The following is an 18614-nucleotide window of genomic DNA, read 5'->3' as shown; positions in this document are numbered from 1 at the left end:
ACCGCTGAGCCACCCAAGGATCCTGAGAGACAGAATCCTGAAGCTGACTCAGAGCTGAGCATAGAGCCCAACTCGGGGCTCAGTACCAGGACTTCAAATGTCCATTCTTGCTACTCTGGTCCTGGCATGGTTATGACAAAGGCTCATAAAAAGTAGCAATTTTCTGTGATCAATGTCAGGATCATGCATTGGCACTTAATTCCTGCTTATGAAATAAAATATTGGTAAGAGATTGATACATACTAGAGGGTAAACAAAAATCTGAAATTACTCATATATTTTTCTCACATAAAACAAAGGACAGCGCCAATCAGCAATAGGATAATTCATACCCAGGGTGTTCGATGGATAACAAGAAACCTGAAGTTATTAATAACATTTTAAAAAGATAGCCAAACCCTCTAATAGTTATGTTATAACCTGTTGTAATTTGAAGTTGAGGTAAAAAGTTTTGCTTTTGGAAATGAGTTAGTGAACAGAGGAGAAGTGGTTTAGAAAAAAGATCACAATATTTGATGTTCAAAGGCCTCACTCATGCCCTGAATCCACAACTTACTGCTTACTTTGAATGTGTTTTTTCATTTATAAAATGTGATTAATACCACTACTGCTAGTGTGTCCTTTAGTAAGTTGTTATGTGATATGTATGTGAAGGTGCTCTGGAAACTGAAAAGTAGCACAACATTATTATAATTAATCATGAAGGAATAGTCTCTGATGAGTCGATTACTCTAGCTTCATCAAGAATTGCCCTCTACAATTCATAAGACAATATTTGTCAGTTAAAAAATAGTAACTACCGGATTTTGCTGAAAAAAAAAAAACAGTAATACATGGCAGATGGTATAAAAACGCCTTGAATAATATGAGAGTGTCTATTAAAATGTCGATCTGTCTTCCTTTACTTCTTTCAATTCCTGTCTTCTTCTCTAGAGGAAATTAACAGCATCCTAAGTATCCTGAAATTTTCTATACATATGTGTAGATAGACATATACTTTATTTTTTTGTTTTTTATATGTTTTTTTTAAGATTTTGTTTATTTATTCATGAGAGACACAGAGAGAGAGACAGAGACAGAGACAGAGAGAGGCAGAGACACAGGCAGAGGGAGAAGCAGGCTCCATGCAGGGAGCCCGATGTGGGTGGGACTCCATCCCAGGATTCCAGGTTCATGCCTTGGGCCGAAGGCGGCGCTAAACCACCCAGGCTGCCCAGACATATACTTTAAATTGTAGAACTAGGAACAAACCCTATTTCTATAGATATAAGAATATGGTTCTTCATCTTGCTGTTTTTAATTACTAGCAAGTCCTGGCAGCCTTCAAATCAGCAAAGGTCTTCAACAAAGATTTACCACATTGGCTTAGCATCTTGTGGTATGGATGCACCAGCCCCGGTTTAGACGTTCGGAGGGCTGCTATTATATTCAACACTGCAGAGAATAGCCTTGAACATTCATCTTTGTGCTTGTGGAAATACATTGAACTAGATACTTAAAGAGTTGAAACAGGTTAAGATATCCAGGGACCTCTTCAGCCTAAAGAGATCAATTACATGGGGGTGGGAGGAATGGGACATTATAACTTGCTCCTGCCTAGGGGGAGTTCCTAGGTCTACAAAACAAGGCAAACATCACAGGGCCAGAAGTTGAAAGAAGTAATTGTCACAGTTACCAAGAGAAATTTGTGCTTCCACTATTTGATTCGATACAGTGCTGTAGGTATCTGTGTTCTGGAATCAGCACCAGTTTTAGCTCTGCAGGAGAATAGTTTTACTGAGATCTTTGTTAAAAAAAAAAAAAAAAAGAAGAAGAAAGAAAGAAAGAAAAAAAAGAAAGAAAGAAAGAAAGAAAGTTCTAGAATAGGTTACTTGCAGGGGCGCCTGAGTGGCTTAGTTGGTTAAGCATCCCACTCTTGGTTTTGGCTCAGGTCATGATTTCAGGGTCGTGAGATCAAGCCTGAGTCAGTCTCTGTGCTGGGCGTGGAGCCTGCTTAAGATTCTCTCTCTCCCTCTGCCCTTTTCTACCCCTTTAAGAGAGAGAGAGAGAGAGAGAGAGAGAGAGAGATAGAATAGGTTACTTGTAACAAATGTCCATGGAGCCTCCCATGAGTTTTGTTACTCTGCTAGTTTTGTGCAGCTCTGGGAATGCTTACAAGTAGCACCTATTAGTGCCTAGGAAAGACAAAGTCAATAGAAGCGTCTTCCTAGTGATACGTTGTGGCCTTCCACTTCCCCTTCCAATTTTCTAATACATTCTCCAGGGTCTTCAGTGCATATGCTTTCCATAATCTGCTACATTTCATTTTAACCCAACAAATATCTACTGGGTATTCCCCGTGTGCCAGACACAACCCTAAGCTCTAAGCAAAGAAGTGTTGATAACCAGATAGAATTGCCACCTTGGTAGATTTAACAACCTCCTGGGAAGGGAGGGTATGTAGAGAAGTAAATAAGCTTTCATTCATTCATTTATTTAAAATGTACTTAATAAGTGATTCCTATGGGCCAGGAACCATGCTACGGAGGTAGAGATAAGAAGATGAATAAGATGGTCAAGGTCCTAGACTCCTTGGAACTTATACTTCAGTGAGGTAAGACAGAAAACAAACCCCATAAACAAGAAATTGTGAATTGTCACAAATTCTATAAAGAAAACCAGGTATTAAGACAGAGGGCAACAGAGGGTCATATTTTATAAAAAGAGTGGATCAGAGAAGGCTCCTTTGAGAAAGTGTCATTTCAGCCAAGGCTTGAAGATGAAGAGCCAGCCCTGGGAATAGTGAAAGCAAAGAGAGTTCCTAGAAGAGGAACTGTAAAGGCCTATGCAAAGGCCCTGGGCAGGAATGAACCCGGCATGTTGAAGAAATAAATGAAAGGAAGCCAGAGTCAGGGAGTGGTGAGTGAATGGGAAAGAGGCTTGAATGAAGTTTGGGGAGTTTGTGGTGATGACATTCAGGGCCACAGTAAATGATGTAACCCTGATTTTATTCTAAGCACAATCGGAAGCCAGGGCAGGATTTTAGGTCAAGGAATAACCTGATGTAATTTGTGTTTCAAGAAAGTCACTTTTGGTACTGCTTTGTGAATAAATTGAAGAAGGGGCAAGAACAGAAGGAGAGAAAAACCGTTAAAAAGCCTTTACAGTATTCCAGGTAAGAGGCGAGGTGTCATGGCTTATGGTGGGGCTGGTTGGTGGGTGAATTAGAGTTAGACTTGAAGTTAGATTCATCAAGGCTTTCTGAAGGAATGAAAGTAGGAGGGGAAATAAGGGATCAAGATTATTTCCGGTGTGGGGCTCAAGAAATCAGAGGGCTGGTATTGCCATTCACTGAAACAGACGAGATTTAGAGGAGGAAAAGCAGAGCCGAGGTGAAGGTGAGGGTGGATAGGGAGTAGAAGTGGAAGTTCCTTATGACGTATTTTGGGGACATCCCACTGGATATGTTAAATGAGTAGGATATACTTTGAAGGGTCAATGGTAGATCATGCCTTGAGAACTGTTGGGCACTTTGGTCTCTTAATATGCTTGTGCAAGTAGAAATGTCCAGCAGATGTTAAAGGACCTGAATCTGGAGATTGGGAGAGAGGCCAGGGCAAGAATTCTAGATAATGGATGAGGTCAGACGTGAAGAATTCAAGAGGAGGGAACAAATGGTTTGTCAGCTGCACCTCTGCATAGTTCATGCTGACCACGGCCAACCACCTCATTTTTCTCCTCCTATCAAACTACACATACTACAGTGTACATATGATGAGATTTCTCCCCAATCTCCCCAAAAGTCTTCACTCTCAAAGTTAAAGCAGAGCATGGTATTAATGAAGGAAATGCCTTCAAATTAATTGGCAGGGAAGTGGCATGAAATCTTTGAGTGAAATATAGACCTTTTCTGAAAGTCTATTTCCCATTGTAAAATTTCCTTATGCACAAGTTTATTGATTATTAAGGATTCGTCACAATAATGAAACCCAGCCAAGTAGGTGTAACTACTGTGTATCCCTGCAAATATCTTGTGATTATGAGATTTAATTTCAATTTTGAGTTATCAGTTGCACTTAAATCGTAATGTTTTTATTACTCTGATAAGCATGAACAGGATTAACCTAAAGAATTACTTAAGTATATTATGAGATTTTCTTCCACTTAATATTTTTTACTCATCCGCAGTTTGATTTTTTTTCTTTAAGCCAAATATAACAAGGCTTAACCTCTTTCCTATACCTAATTTATTTGCTTCCAATATATGATAAACTATTTCATTAACTTGAAAATTCATACTACCATCTTGAGCAACTGTAAACTTAAAAAAAGCTTTATTTCCAACTTAAAAATGTTTTCTCTGGCAAAATATTTATCTTCAAAATATTTAACTATCAGTACTATGTGGGTCCTAACCAATCGGGAAGGTCACTGGGCATATGCAATGGATACAACCACGCCACTGTGTCCTGGCTGAATGTTGGCCTGACTTTATCATAGTGTTAAATAGAACCTGCTGATTTCTATTTTAAGGCAGGGATTTCATACTTGAGAACTTATAAGAACCAAGCAAATGATGGGTACATGGGAAAGGGGCTGACTGTAAGACAAAAACAAACTGATGAGCTCTGGTCAGACTTCAAAGCTCAACAGTCACCCCCCAGAGGACAGTAACTACTAGCTCCAGCCAATTGTTGCCATTAGGAATGCAGACTTGAAAAGAATCTCAAAATTTGGACTTGGGAATTATGGGCTGAATATGGACCAAGGGCTGCCGATTTGCTTGCTCATCTGTGTTCTACGCCCATTCTTATGCTCTCACTGGAACAAGTACAGAAGTTTCTCATTTGTTTTGAATACCCTTTGGCCAAGATTGACTCAGAAGAAAGAAAAGTTTAGGACTCTTGCTTCTTTGAAGAACGTCATTGTATTTTCTATAATAAGCCTTTGTGTATTTGGGTGTATATGAGGAGAGTCATAGGAGAATTACACTGCTGGGTGAAATGTTTATTGATCCTATTTTAAGGAAACATGAACTTTATAGTAAACATAAAACTGCATTGTGTTACACTTTATGTAACTTATAATCTTCAGCCTTTTCCTGACTCTTGGCTTTTGTTCTCTTTTTTGCGGAACTGGATTTTTTCCCCTTATTAAGTAAAATCAAACATAAGTGTAAAGGTGTAGAAGTGATTCTGGATGTCACCTCTGTTTCCTCTTGCCTCCCAGTTGGAACCACTCCAAGTAGTCTGATTTAAATTTTTTTCTTGAAAGCAGAAGAGGAAGGCATGGGAGAAAGAAGGAAAATAAGTGGAGGCAGTGAAGGTATGAGGAGTCTACAACCTCATGAAAACTAAAAAGGCATTGTGAAAAGCTAAAGATGCAAGATATTTAGCTGTTGACTTTCATTGCTTACTTATTTGTTGAGTATCTATTCTATCAAGTATTTATCATATACCAGGCACTGTTCTAGGCTCTGGTGATAGAGCAGACAAGGTCTCTGCTCTCACAGCTTCCATCCTAGTGGAGTCGATAATGACAAAATAAAAATAAGTGACATGATCACAGAAAGTGATTAATGACTTGAAACAGGGGCGATGAGTCAAAGAGAAAGTGAGGAGGCCCTTTGTCTTTGTCAGCTCAGGCTATCATAACAAAATACCATAGACTGGGTGGCTTAACAGAAATTTTTAAATTTCCTCACAGTCGTGGAGGCTGGAGGTCCAATATCAGGGTGCCAACATGGTTGGGTTCTGGCGAGAGCTCTCTTCCTGTCTTGAAGATGGCCACCTTCTCACTGTGTCCACACATGGTAGAAAGATAATGAGAGAGTACGCTCTAGAATCTCTTCTTCTAAGAGCACCAATCCCATCATGAGGGCTCCACCCTCATGACCTCACCCAAACCTAATTATCTCCCAAAGGCCCCATCTCCAAAAACCATCATATTGGGATTTAAGCTACAACATGTGATTATGGGGGAGGGGGTAGAGGTGGAGACACAATTCAATATACAGTATTCCACCTCTGACTTCCCAAAATTCGTGTCCTTCTCACATGCAAAATACATTCATTCCATCCACACAGGCCCTAGAGTCTTAACCTGTTCCAGTATTAATTTGAAAGTCTAAAGTTCAAAGTCTCATCTTAATAGCATCTAAATTAGGTATGGGTGAGACTCCAGGTACGATTCATCCTGAGGTAAAATTCCTCTCCGGCTGTGAACCTGTGAAACCAGACAAGTTATGTGCTTCTAAAATGCAATGGTAGGACAGGCCTAGGATAGACATTCCCATTCCCAAAGGGAGAAATAGGAAAGAAGGAAGGAGCAGTGGGTTCCAAACAAGTCCAGAACTGAACAGGGCAAATTCCTTAGATCTTAAGGCTCGAGAACAATACTCTTTGGTTCAATGCTTTGCCCTCTCCAGTCCCTCTGGGGTGGCACCATCACCCCCACAGCTCTGTAGGGCTGCCCTGTCCCTTTAGAGCTGCCCTATCCTGGGCTCTATTCCAAGGCCTCACCCTTTGAAAGGAGGAAGCACCCTTATCCCTGGGCCCGTGGTGAGAGCAGCAGCTCAGATGATCTCTGAATCACCTTTGGTTTTATTCCTCCCTTTTCTTGAAAAATGACACAAGTTTCCAGCCCTCCTTTGCTCCAACCTGTTTTCTCTGTGTCCTTTAGTCTCACCCTGGGAGAGTTTCTGCTGGAACAATCCCACCTCTAATACTAGCTTCTGCCTAAAATGATAATTAGATTTATGGTTCACGTTCACGCTAATCTTCTTATCAAATGATTGTTCAGCCACACCCCTAGCATTTTTTTTAAGAACCAGCTTTGTCATTTTTTGCAACATGGATAGGCTGAGAATCTTCCAGACCTTCAAGTTCTGGTTCCTTTATGCTTAACAATTGCATTGTTCAGAATTTAGTTAAACTACCTTGTAATATTGCTCCTTGGCATCCATTCTGTGTGGCCAAGCCACCTGCAGAGCTTTTACTGACATGAGCCTCTCCCTGAAGCACATGTCCTAGATAACAGCCTGCAGAGTCACAAGACCTGTTATCTAGGACCTAGCTGTTTTTGGTATGAATGAATCAATCTGGTCTTAGTCCAGGAACTTCAAAGCACTCTACCTGAGGCCCCTAACAAAGGCATGTGTCCCAGGTCCTGCTGTGTTCTCTCTACCTGTACCCTTCTTTGATTTCCCCATGTGGATCCTCAAGATGTTCCATGTACCTCCTCCAGGACCTGTGAGCAAATTTCCATCTTTTGCTTTCCCTTGCAGTATTTAGTTGAATTGTGGCTCACCTTCTGACAGCCAAGGGCTCAACTTCACAAATGTTAATTAAACAAAGTCACAATATCCTTCTTCAATTCATCTTTCTCCTTTTGCATCTCACTATGAGCAATCAGGAGGAACCAAGTTGCTCCTTCAACACTTTGCTTTGAAATCTCCTCAGCTAACTACCCAATTTCATCACTCACAAATGTCACCCTCCACAAAACACTAGAACACATTTCAGCCAAGTTCTTTGCCATCTGGTAACAAAGACTGCCTTTCCTCCAGTTTCCAATGACATCTTCCTCATTTCTTTCTGAGACCTCTCCAGAAATGTTAATGCCCACGTCTAGCACGCATCTCCAAACTCTTCCAGCTTCTCTACCCATTGCCCAATTCCAAAGCTGCTTCCGTATATTTCAGTATTTGTTACAATAGCACCCTACTCTTGGTAACAAAATCTGTGTGGGTCAGCTTGGACTGCTGTAACAAAATACCATAGACTGGGTGGCTCACAGGGCAGATATTTATTTTCTCATAGTTCTGATGGCTAGAAGTCCAAGATTTCCAAGTGCAAGTTTCCAGTGCGGTTGGGTCCTGGTGATAGCTCTCTTCCTGACTTGTAGATGGCCACTTTCCAGAGTGCGCTCTCTTGGTGTATCTTCTTATTAGGGCACTGATTCCATCATGAGGTCTCTGTCCTCACAACCTGATCCATAGTGCCTCTCTAGAGCGGTGATCAAGGAAGGCCTCTGTAAATGACAGCATTTGGACTGAGACTTAAACAATGAGAAAGAACCAGGATTTTCTTCTGATTTGTTTGGTGTGTCTTCCCTACCCCTAGAACAGTGCCTGGCAGAAGGTTTAAATGTAATTATGAATGAATGTAAGAATGAATCAATGAATAATGCAAGCAACCTAAGTAGAGCTAGGAAAAGAGTATTCCAGATAGAAGGCCCAACAACGCAAAGATCCCACAGTGAGGAAGGTCTTAGAATGCTGTGGATCAGATCAGAAAGAAAGCCAGTGTGGCTGGAGAATGGAGCTGGGGAATAGTGGATTGAGATGAGCACGGAGAGGTAGCAGCATTATTAGATGTTGCTTGGTGACCTGTATTTAAATAAACTATGACATTAATGGATAAAATCTGGAGCAAGACTATCTGGATTCAAATCCTTGCCCTATCACTTACTAATGCATGGAACCTCAGGTAAATGAATCAACCTCTCCGAGCCTCTGTCTTCTTGTGTATAAAATGGGAAAGATAACAATACAAATAATGATTATGAATATAAATAATAATAATACAAAACAATCAGCTTGTTTTGGATTAAATGAGTTCATTTTAAAATGAGCTCAAAAAGTCCTAATCCATAACTTTGAATATATGGCATGTTTCATAATGTTTATAGCTTGGTAGGAAGTTCATGTCTTCTGACGGTGTTCTATCTTTAATGAATTGCCTTTTTGTTACTGTAGTTATTCACTTATTTTTCCACTGGAAAGTTCTGTTTTTTAATTGTTTTCTGACTTCCCTTTGAATTTTATGAATATCACAACTTTGTCACAGGCATTGCAAATGTTTTCTTAGCTTTTCATTTGCCTTTCAATGGTGTCTATGGCATTTGTCCCATTTAAAAATTTCAAAAGTTTATATTTAATCTATTCTTGTACTTTTTTCATTTCTTAATCATACAAGGCATAAGAATACTTTCATATATTATACGTATATTCTAATTTCTTCTAATACTTTTTATATTTTCATATCTAAATCTTTGTCCTAATGGATTTTTTTTTTTAAAGAGTGATATAAGGGGTCGCCTGGGTAGCTTAGTTAGTTAAGCATCTGACTCTTCATTCCAGCTCCAGTCATGATCTCAGGGTTGTGAGATCGAGCCCCGAGTTAGGCTCTGTGCATTGGGCTCTTGGCACTGGGCATGGAGCCTGCACTGGGCATGGAGCCTTCCCTTTGCCCCTTTCTGCTAGCACTGTCTCTGTCTCTCAAAAAAAAAAAAAAAAAAAAAAAAGAAAAGAAAAAAGAAAAAAGTGATACATGGGTATTATCAATTTTAGCATTTTGGTAAACATTTTTTATTACATACTTATAGACATATGCATATAATTTTATGTGTGATCAGAGACAAAGTAAACAGCCTTATTGGCATCAACTACAACCCCTATACTACTCGCCCTCTAAATAAGGAAAGGGCTGGAGAAGGAAATTCATGGAGGGAAAGGAGTCAAGAGTTCTTAGCCTTATGGTGGTGAGTTTATCCTTCTATTCGATAGATGCTTCCCCACCTCACCCCCAAGCAACGTGCTATCGGTCTCCAAGAGAATCACTCAGAGAGACTGTTTCAGAGAAAGGGAGAGCCGCCTCTTGATCTCTGGCTGGATACTAGCTGGGCAGCCAGACACACATACAGTCTACTCTGGTCCTGCAATAGGTGGAGAGTCAGCTGAGCAATCTAAGGAGAGCTTGGTGAGTGTCCTTGGAGGGTCCTTTTCTGTGTCATGGAGATTGGTGTCTAATTCTTGTCTAGAGATCTCCAAATGCAGGGCCTTTGGGCAGGGCCTGAAAGGACTGTGGTATAGTGTGACTGGGGGAAGAAAAAAGTTGGATGGCAGTCTCCACCCCTATTTTCTCTGGTTCTTGGAGACGAATGAGCATGTCTAGCCTCTCATCCTTCCATCATATCTGCTCTTCCTCCCATGCTTCCTAGTAGAGGAAAACCATCACCACAAACCACCAACTGTTCCAAGTCAGGAAACTGAAGATTATTGTCATCTTCCTCTCTTTTACCCTTTACCTCTAGTCAATCATTAGCCATTTGGTTGTGTATTTTCACAATTTCCTCAATCTCCCTTTTTTCTCCACCTCAAGCATGCACCAATTGTTGCTTGGGTTATGCCAAGAGGTCTTCTAAAGTGAGGAAAGCCCAGGTTTTAAGTGACACTTTTTTTTTTTAAAGGATTTTATTTATTTATTTATTCATGAGAGACACACAGAGAGAGGCAGAGACACAGGCAGAGGGAAAAGTAGGCTTCCTGTGGGGAGCCCAACATGGGACTCTATCCCAGAACGCCGGGATGATGACCTGAGCCAAAGAGAGATGCCCAACCACTGAGCCACAGGCATCCTTTAAGGTGACACTCCTAAGAGAGGGATGGGAGAAGTCTCCTTGTTCTTGTTGACCTGAAAGCCAGGGAAACAAAGAAACATGAGGATATCCCAGTTCTCAAACCAAAACAAATAAAATAGACCCCAAGCAAACAGAAAACCTATTCTTCTTCACCCGTTGCTCCTTTTGAGTAGACCCTGACCTTTCTTTTAGCCACAAAATGTCCTGTTTACGTTTTTCCTTAGATTTCCTTACCACTCGGTTTTCAATTTTTGAGTTATGGTTTCTACCTCTTTTTGGCTGAAATTTGCTGTTAAAGATTATTAGTGTCAAATACAGAGGTGTAACAATTAGGAATTTTTCTGTTTCAAGTGATAGAACTTCCAACCCAAACTGGTGTAAGCAAAAAAGGGAATGTATTAACTTCTGTAACTGAGAAGTCCCTCGAACTAAGTACAGGCATAGCTTCATCCAAGACAAAAAAAAAAAAAAAAACCAAAATATTTTTTTTTTCCTTTTATTGGCTATTAGTCCCTAGTAGGACTTGCATGGAAGCAAGATAGTTGGAATATCTCTGGTTCTTGTATCTACCTAACTGGACATTTAGAAGGAACAAGTGTGTGTTTTACTTTCTAAGTGTGTTCTAAATCCCTGAACCAATCACTGTGGTTCTAATCAGTGTGACATATTCCACGGCAGTATGTCATGCTGAATACCAGGCTTGAGTCATATGCTGCATTTCTAGCCTTTGGGGCAGAGATGTCCCAAAAATATATAATGGGAGTCACAAATGTAAAACACGGATGTAAGCCACATATGAAATTTTATTTTTCCCAGCACCATTTATTGAAGAGACTGTCTTTCTTCCAATGGATAGTCTTTCCTCCTTTATCAAATATTAGTTGACCATAAAGTTCAGGGTCCACTTCCACATGCAGAAGAATGAAACTAGACCACTCTCTTTCACCATACACAAAGATAAACTCAAAATGGATGAAAGATCTAAATGTGAGACAAGATTCCATCAAAATCCTAGAGAAGAACACAGGCAACACCCTTTTTGAACTCGGCCATAGTAACTTCTTGCAAGATACATCCACGAAGGCAAAAGAAACAAAAGCAAAAATGAACTATTGGGACTTCATCAAGATAAGAAGCTTTTGCACAGCAAAGGATACAGTCAACAAAACTCAAAGACAACCTACAGAATGGGAGAAGATATTTGCAAATGACATATCAGATAAAGGGCTAGTTTCCAAGATCTATAAAGAACTTATTAAACTCAACACCAAAGAAACAAACAATCCAATCATGAAATGGGCAAAAGACATGAACAGAAATCTCACAGAGGAAGACATAGACATGGCCAACATGCATATGAGAAAATGCTCTGCATCACTTGCCATCAGGGAAATACAAATCAAAACCACAATGAGATACCACCTCACACCAGTGAGAATGGGGCAAATTAACAAGGCAGGAAACAACAAATGTTGGAGAGGATGCGGAGAAAAGGGAACCCTCTTACACTGTTGGTGGGAATGTGAACTGGTGCAGCCACTCTGGAAAACTGTGTGGAGGTTCCTCAAACAGTTAAAAATATACCTGCCCTACGACCCAGCAATTGCACTGTTGGGGATTTACCCCAAAGATACAAATGCAATGAAACGCAGGGACACCTGCACCCCGATGTTTATAGCAGCAATGGCCACGATAGCCAAACTGTGGAAGGAGCCTCGGTGTCCAACGAAAGATGAATGGATAAAGAAGATGTGGTTTATGTATACGATGGAATATTACTCAGCTATTAGAAACGACAAATACCCACCATTTGCTTAAACGTGGATGGAACTGGAGGGTATTATGCTGAGTGAAGTAAGTCAGTCGGAGAAGGACAAACATTATATGTTCTCATTCATTTGGGGAATATAAATAATAGTGAAAGGGAATATAAGGGAAGGGAGAAGAAATGTGTGGGAAATATCAGAAAGGGAGACAGAACGTAAAGACTGCTAACTCTGGGAAACGAACTAGGGGTGGTAGAAGGGGAGGAGGGCGGGGGGTGGGAGTGAATGGGTGACGGCACTGGGGGTTATTCTGTATGTTAGTAAATTGAACAATAAAAAATAAATTAAAAAAAATAAATAAAATATTCAAAAAAAAAAGAAATTTTATTTTTCACATGAAATTTTAAATGTTAGTATCCACACTTTTAATAGTCAAAAGAAACAGAAGAAATGAAACTTAATGTATTTTATTTAACCCAGCATATCCAAATTATCACTTAATCAATATAAAATATTAATAATGAAATGTTTTCACATACTTTACACTAAGTTTCTAAAATTAGCATTTTAGCGAGGCTTCCAAGTGATGATGTGTGTGGGGGTGGGGGGGAGTATCTCTGAAATGAACTTTTGAGAGACACTGTCCTACAGGCTTTTTTTTTTTTTTTTTGGCTCTTTTCTTTCTTCTGTGTTCCCCAAATCATATTTGCAGTGGTGGGAGTACTGAGTGATTTTCTGAAATATATTTTAGCAATTAATAATGGAAGTCAATGTTGTTTCTTGTTAGATCAAGGTTAGGCTTAATATTTAATTCTGCTTGCATGTTGCTGCCACCTGTTGGTTATAACATGTATAGCAGCCACATAAACAACAGGACAGGTTTGGGTCGTTTGTGAGCACTTAACATTTCCAGCAACACATCTCTTCAACTGTACCTTGAGATAACTTTCCTTTGGAATTCCCATTCATGCCAAAGCACGGAAAGCCTTAATAGTTTGTATTACGGATTCTCATACTTACATTTACCAGGATGACTTTTTTTTTTCCTAATTGCAGTACACAGATTTCTACCCTCTTAAAACCTGTGTTATCTATATGGAAAATCTTTATCTTTTAGAGATACATATTGAAATTGTTGCAGAATGAAATAATGTTATCACTGGGTTTTACTTTAAAAGTGAAACAGGGGAGGGGTCCCTGGGTGGCTTAGTTGGTTAAGTATTCATATCTTGATTTTGGCTCGGGTCATGATCTCAGGGTCATGAGATCCAGCCCCATGTCCAACTCTGAGCTGAGAATGGAGCCTGCTTGAGATTCTTTTTCTCCCTCTGCCCCTTCCCTGTGCTCCTGTGCATGTGTGCTATCCCCTCTCATAGATAAAAAAATAAATGGATGGATGAATAAATTAATAAAACAGGAGAAAAAAGTGGGTGGTGATCTACATGAAAAAATATTGGTGATGAGCTGATAATTGTTGAAGCTGGTGATGGATAAATGGGATTCATTATGCAATGTTTATTTTATATGTGCTGAAAATTTCTCATGGAAATTAAAAAGAGTAACAAGGTTTTCTGTTTCTCATGGCATTGTATATACAGTGTCAGACATACCATGGCTACTGCTTGATTTGTCGATTAATTTGGTACCATGGGATATAACTTTGGCATTTTTAGGAGAAAGTTATTGTCTTTTTTATTTCTTATTATTTTTTAAAATTTTTATTTATTTATGATAGTCACACACAGAGAGAGAGAGAGGCAGAGACACAGGCAGAGGGAGAAGCAGGCTCCATGCACCGGGAGCCCGACGTGGGATTCGATCCCGGGTCTCCAGGATCGCGCCCTGGGCCAAAGGCAGGCGCCAAACCGCTGTGCCACCCAGGGATCCCCTATTGTCTTTTTTTAAAAAAAGATGAACTTAAATAATTGGCTGCACATGTTTCCAGAAAAATGTTACATGGGAGCATGTTTTGGCTTAACAACTAAGAATCATTTTGTCAGAAAAATGATAAAGTGAACACCATCAGCACAGGGAAAATTTGCAATTCTTTAAGAGATGCAGAAAGAATGAATGGCTGAGATGTGACTGAGCATCTTTCACCTTGGGTCTAGTAAACAAAGGAAGAAAATACCTATTTGGCCTGTGGACAGTAATCCAAAAAATGCCTAATTTGTACAGATGATGATTACATTCTTTCGTGTATCAGAAAACCTGCTTAATCACAGGGATGGCTATATTTCCACAGTAGTTACATCTCCCACAGACACTGCTCATCTAATCCCATTACATCAAGTTCATTCATTAACCCATTCCTCTGTCCCTCCTGTCCCTCTGTCCCTCCTGTCCCTCTGTCCCTCCTCCTTGTCAAGAACAAGGGCTAGTTCCTCCCTGCTTAATAAATTTTCTAACACGCCACCACAATTTTCTCCTCCATTATTTCTAGCTCTGTTAATCCTCGCATATAGCAAAACCTCACCTCAACAGGTATTTATTTAAGCGTTTGGTTATTTGCATTCTTTTTCTTTCAATGTCTTTTTTTTTTAAAGATTTCATTCATTCATTCATTCATTCATTCATTCATTCATTCATTCATTTATGAGAGACACACAGAGAGAGGCAGAGACACAGGCAGAGGGAGAAGCAGGATCCCCTGGGGAAGCCCAACGAGGAACTCTGATGGGATCACAACAAGAGCGGAAGGCAGATGCTCAACCACTGAGCCACCCCGGTGTTCCTTTCTTTCAATTTCTTAATGGCTAGGATGAACTCAATTGGAAAAGTTAAATCAAATATGCCACATAAAATAAAGCAAAGGGTATTTCCAACTCATCTCTCTTCAAGTACCATTTCCACTTGAAGGGGTTTAAATTCTGTGAGAACGAAGACTGTGAAGAGGAAATACTCCATAAGCTGGCAGAAAGTGGCTTTGAGAGATACACTCCAATTATTGTTATCTTACTCTCAGCAAGAGAGAAACGGACAGAAACAGAGAGCCACAGAAAGAGGAAGAGCAGGAGAGGGAGAAAGGATGATGTCTAGGCAGCTACAGAGTGGAGAAGCATCAGAAATTTTTCAACCGGTTGAACAGGTCAACAATGTAATTGTGTGGTTCAAATCCAAAACCATGGTTACAAGTAGAAAATCCCTTAATGAAAACAGTAATGGGCTTGGGACCAGGAACCCTGGATAGGAGTTCTGCCTAAATTACTTTGTAGATCTTTGGGCTTAGACAAGTAACTCCTTCATGTCTCAAAAGCAGGGATCTTTTCTTTATTGTCTGAAATAATGACACTAATGCTACGATGTCGGGCTTGCTTATGTAGACCGGTGCTAGTGTGTGTGTTTCGGAATCTCATACACGGTAAAATGCGTCATATAGCCACTCTTACAGATCCTTCAAGATTCACACTTCATAACCACCACCTTAATCCCTTTTATGGAAAATGGACCTGCAGACACTCAAGTCAATTGACTCCAAATGTATTTTGTTTTTTGTTTTTTTTTTTAATATTTATTTATTTATTTATTTATTTATTTATTTATTTATTTATTTATGATAGTCACAGAGAGAGAGAGAGAGGCAGAGACACAGGCAGAGGGAGAAGCAGGCTCCATGCACCGGGAGCCCGACGTGGGATCCGATCCTGGGTCTCCAGGATCGCGCCCTGGGCCAAAGGCAGGCGCCAAACCGCTGCGCCACCCAGGGATCCCTCCAAATGTATTTTGAATGTGAATTCAACAGACTGGCTTGATAAGTACCCCAGCATGTGACACCAGTGTGATAGTAATTTCCCATTCTAAGGACCTACTATGTGCCAGGTGCATTACTGAAGTTTTTTTTTTAATCCTTTTAACTATCTTCAATTCTACTTCACAGTCAAGGAAACAGAGAGATTAGCAAATTTGTCCAAGGGCACAAGCAAAATGAATTATAGGATTCATGACCTGAAAGCGTGTGTGCTCTCCACCACACCGTAAATTACTATGCTTTCCTACCGTTTTTTCCTATTTGCCCGGATATCTCCATGCCTAAGAAATCACATTCTACTTGCTTTTCCTCTCCACTCTGTCAATATCCTACCCACCTTCAAAGACCAGTTGAAGTAATATCTTGCATGAAGACTTCCCTCGGGTCCTCAGCCCGTTGTGATCTTTCTACCTCCACATCCCTGTAGCTCTTTTTTCTTCTGCTTCCTTTCATGTATTCCGTAATGCTTTTGGAGTGCCTATTATGTGCAAGTCACCATACTAGGCTTTGCGGATCTATCAGTGAACGAAACAGAAATCTTAGCCCTCAGGGAGCTTAGATCCTTGTGGCAGCAGAAAGCTTTACAAAATGAACAGAAAATAATTCCACGGTGTGCTGGAAGATGGTTAGTGCCATGGAAAAAAATGAAGTGAGAGCAGGGAGGAGAAAAGAGGGCGAAAGGCAGAGCTGGTTACTTATTAGGGAGTCAGGACAGACCTTGCAGAGAAAGTGACTTTTGAGTAAGGACATTGCCTGATCTCCTCAACCAGACTGTGAGCTTCCCGAGATTGGGGAAATTGTAATAATGTGCCTGCCTTCCTTTCAGTGTCCTGCGCAAAATTCTGTACTTTGTTAGGTGCACACAACACTTGGTGCTTGTTGCTTTATTGATTCCGCACACCAGTGCCCTAGTATCTTCCTGTTTAGGATCATTTTGAAGCATTAATGGTCAACCCCTCCAGTCCTATCCCACCAGTACATCTTCTGTTTTTGGAGTTTCCAGCTTTTTCAGAACAAGGGCCGAGTGAAGGACATAATGAGAGAACACTGCCCCCTTCTGGGCAGGTGGTATAGCAGCTTTAGACTCCATTATTTTCCGGGTACCTACCCTGCCCCTGCTAACTACCCTGCAACTTATTATTTCCTACTCAATCAACCATGAGGGCTTAGAGTAGCAGTCTGATAAAATTTGGTGGTTGCTGTTTAAGCATCATCTAAGTAAATAAAATTAGGGGGAAAAGATGATTACTAAATGAAACACAGTTATTTCCTCAATGAAATCACAAAATCTCCAAAGGAGAGGGCTGTGTGGCAGTGACTCTGAGACAATTTGAGTTGGTTAGTCTCACAAATGGGGAAAGAAAGCACTAAGGAACTCTGTTCCTTACCAATTAGTATGGTGTCTGGCACGAATGGATGTAGCATAGAACTGGGTGAGCAAGAGCACACTGGAGTTTGTCATTTATTGATTGCAGGACGTTAGCTTCATTATTTAAAAGCTCTGAGCTTCTGTTACCTTCCCTAAAAACTGAGGTTAATAATACTTGTTTTGCAGTGCTATAAGATTAAAAAAAAAATGGTTCATTTGAAGTGTGTGGCACACAGTAGTTTTTCAATATGCGGTAGTGTCCCAATCTTGAGTCTGGGTTGTAAGTAATCTCAGAAATAATCTCTGGTTCATTTTTGCAAAGAGGAATTTATAGGCAGGCTGAGAGCCACAGAACCAATGTAGAGTTTTGAGAAACCAGGGAGCTAGATGGCTCCAAATGAGATTTTCCACAGGAAGGCTCTGAACGGGACACTGCCATTGCCACTACCGACCACTGACACTGGAGTCACGGCAGCTGCCAGCAGTGAATCCCAAATTGTCAGTGTCATTGTGCCATGACTTTTGACCCAAGTCCTGGTGGGAGCATTGGACTGGCTTAGGTTCTGTGCCTGCTGTACCTGCTAGGGGCCAAGGAGAGACAGGGGTGGCCACTTGGGCTTCCTAGTGGAGTCTGGTCTCACACTGTGGTCCTTCAAACGTAAAAAGGGGATTCCAATAAACAACACCAAAGTAAGAAACCTCTACTACAGATAGCTTCTGTGACTATTCCGTGTTTCCCTATAAGCCAATTCTTAGCAACTCAGTGGAACAGCTTTATAGCTAGAAGGGATCCTGTAGCCCCCATTTTAAAGTTTGGGAAACCAAGGTCCCAAGAGACAACATACGCTAAATAATACAGAAAGTGAAGAGAAGAGCAGTTACATCCAGAACTTAGGTCCCCTCATTGTCAGCCCAGTTCCCTTCACAACATTCTCTCCTATCAGTCAAACGAGCATGACGGTAAGGCTGCCAGGAATGCTTCTCGTTGGTTGGATCTTAGCTCAAGTATCACTTTATCAGGATTGACATCTGTCTCCAACTTGTCCAACTAGTTCAAATCCTTAGATTACTGTAGCACTTCTCATAATTACACTCCTCTGTTTTATAACAATGGTATGTAGTGGATGCTATATCCCCACTAGGAGGTAAACTGGTTCTGGGTTTTGTTCTGGGTTGCTTCCCCAGCGTTTAGTACAACCACCCAGCACAGAGTGGACCCTCAGTGATTATTAAATCAGTGAAGAAGAGGATGCATAAAGAGAGCTTGTGGACCATAAGGACATTCAGGTTATTATTAGAGTTGTTACTACTTATTGCATTGGTTGCTACT

Source organism: Canis lupus, chromosome 18, assembly GCF_003254725.2.
Source record: "Canis lupus dingo isolate Sandy chromosome 18, ASM325472v2, whole genome shotgun sequence".
Lineage (NCBI taxonomy): Eukaryota > Metazoa > Chordata > Mammalia > Carnivora > Canidae > Canis > Canis lupus.
This window is presented reverse-complemented; position numbering follows the sequence as displayed.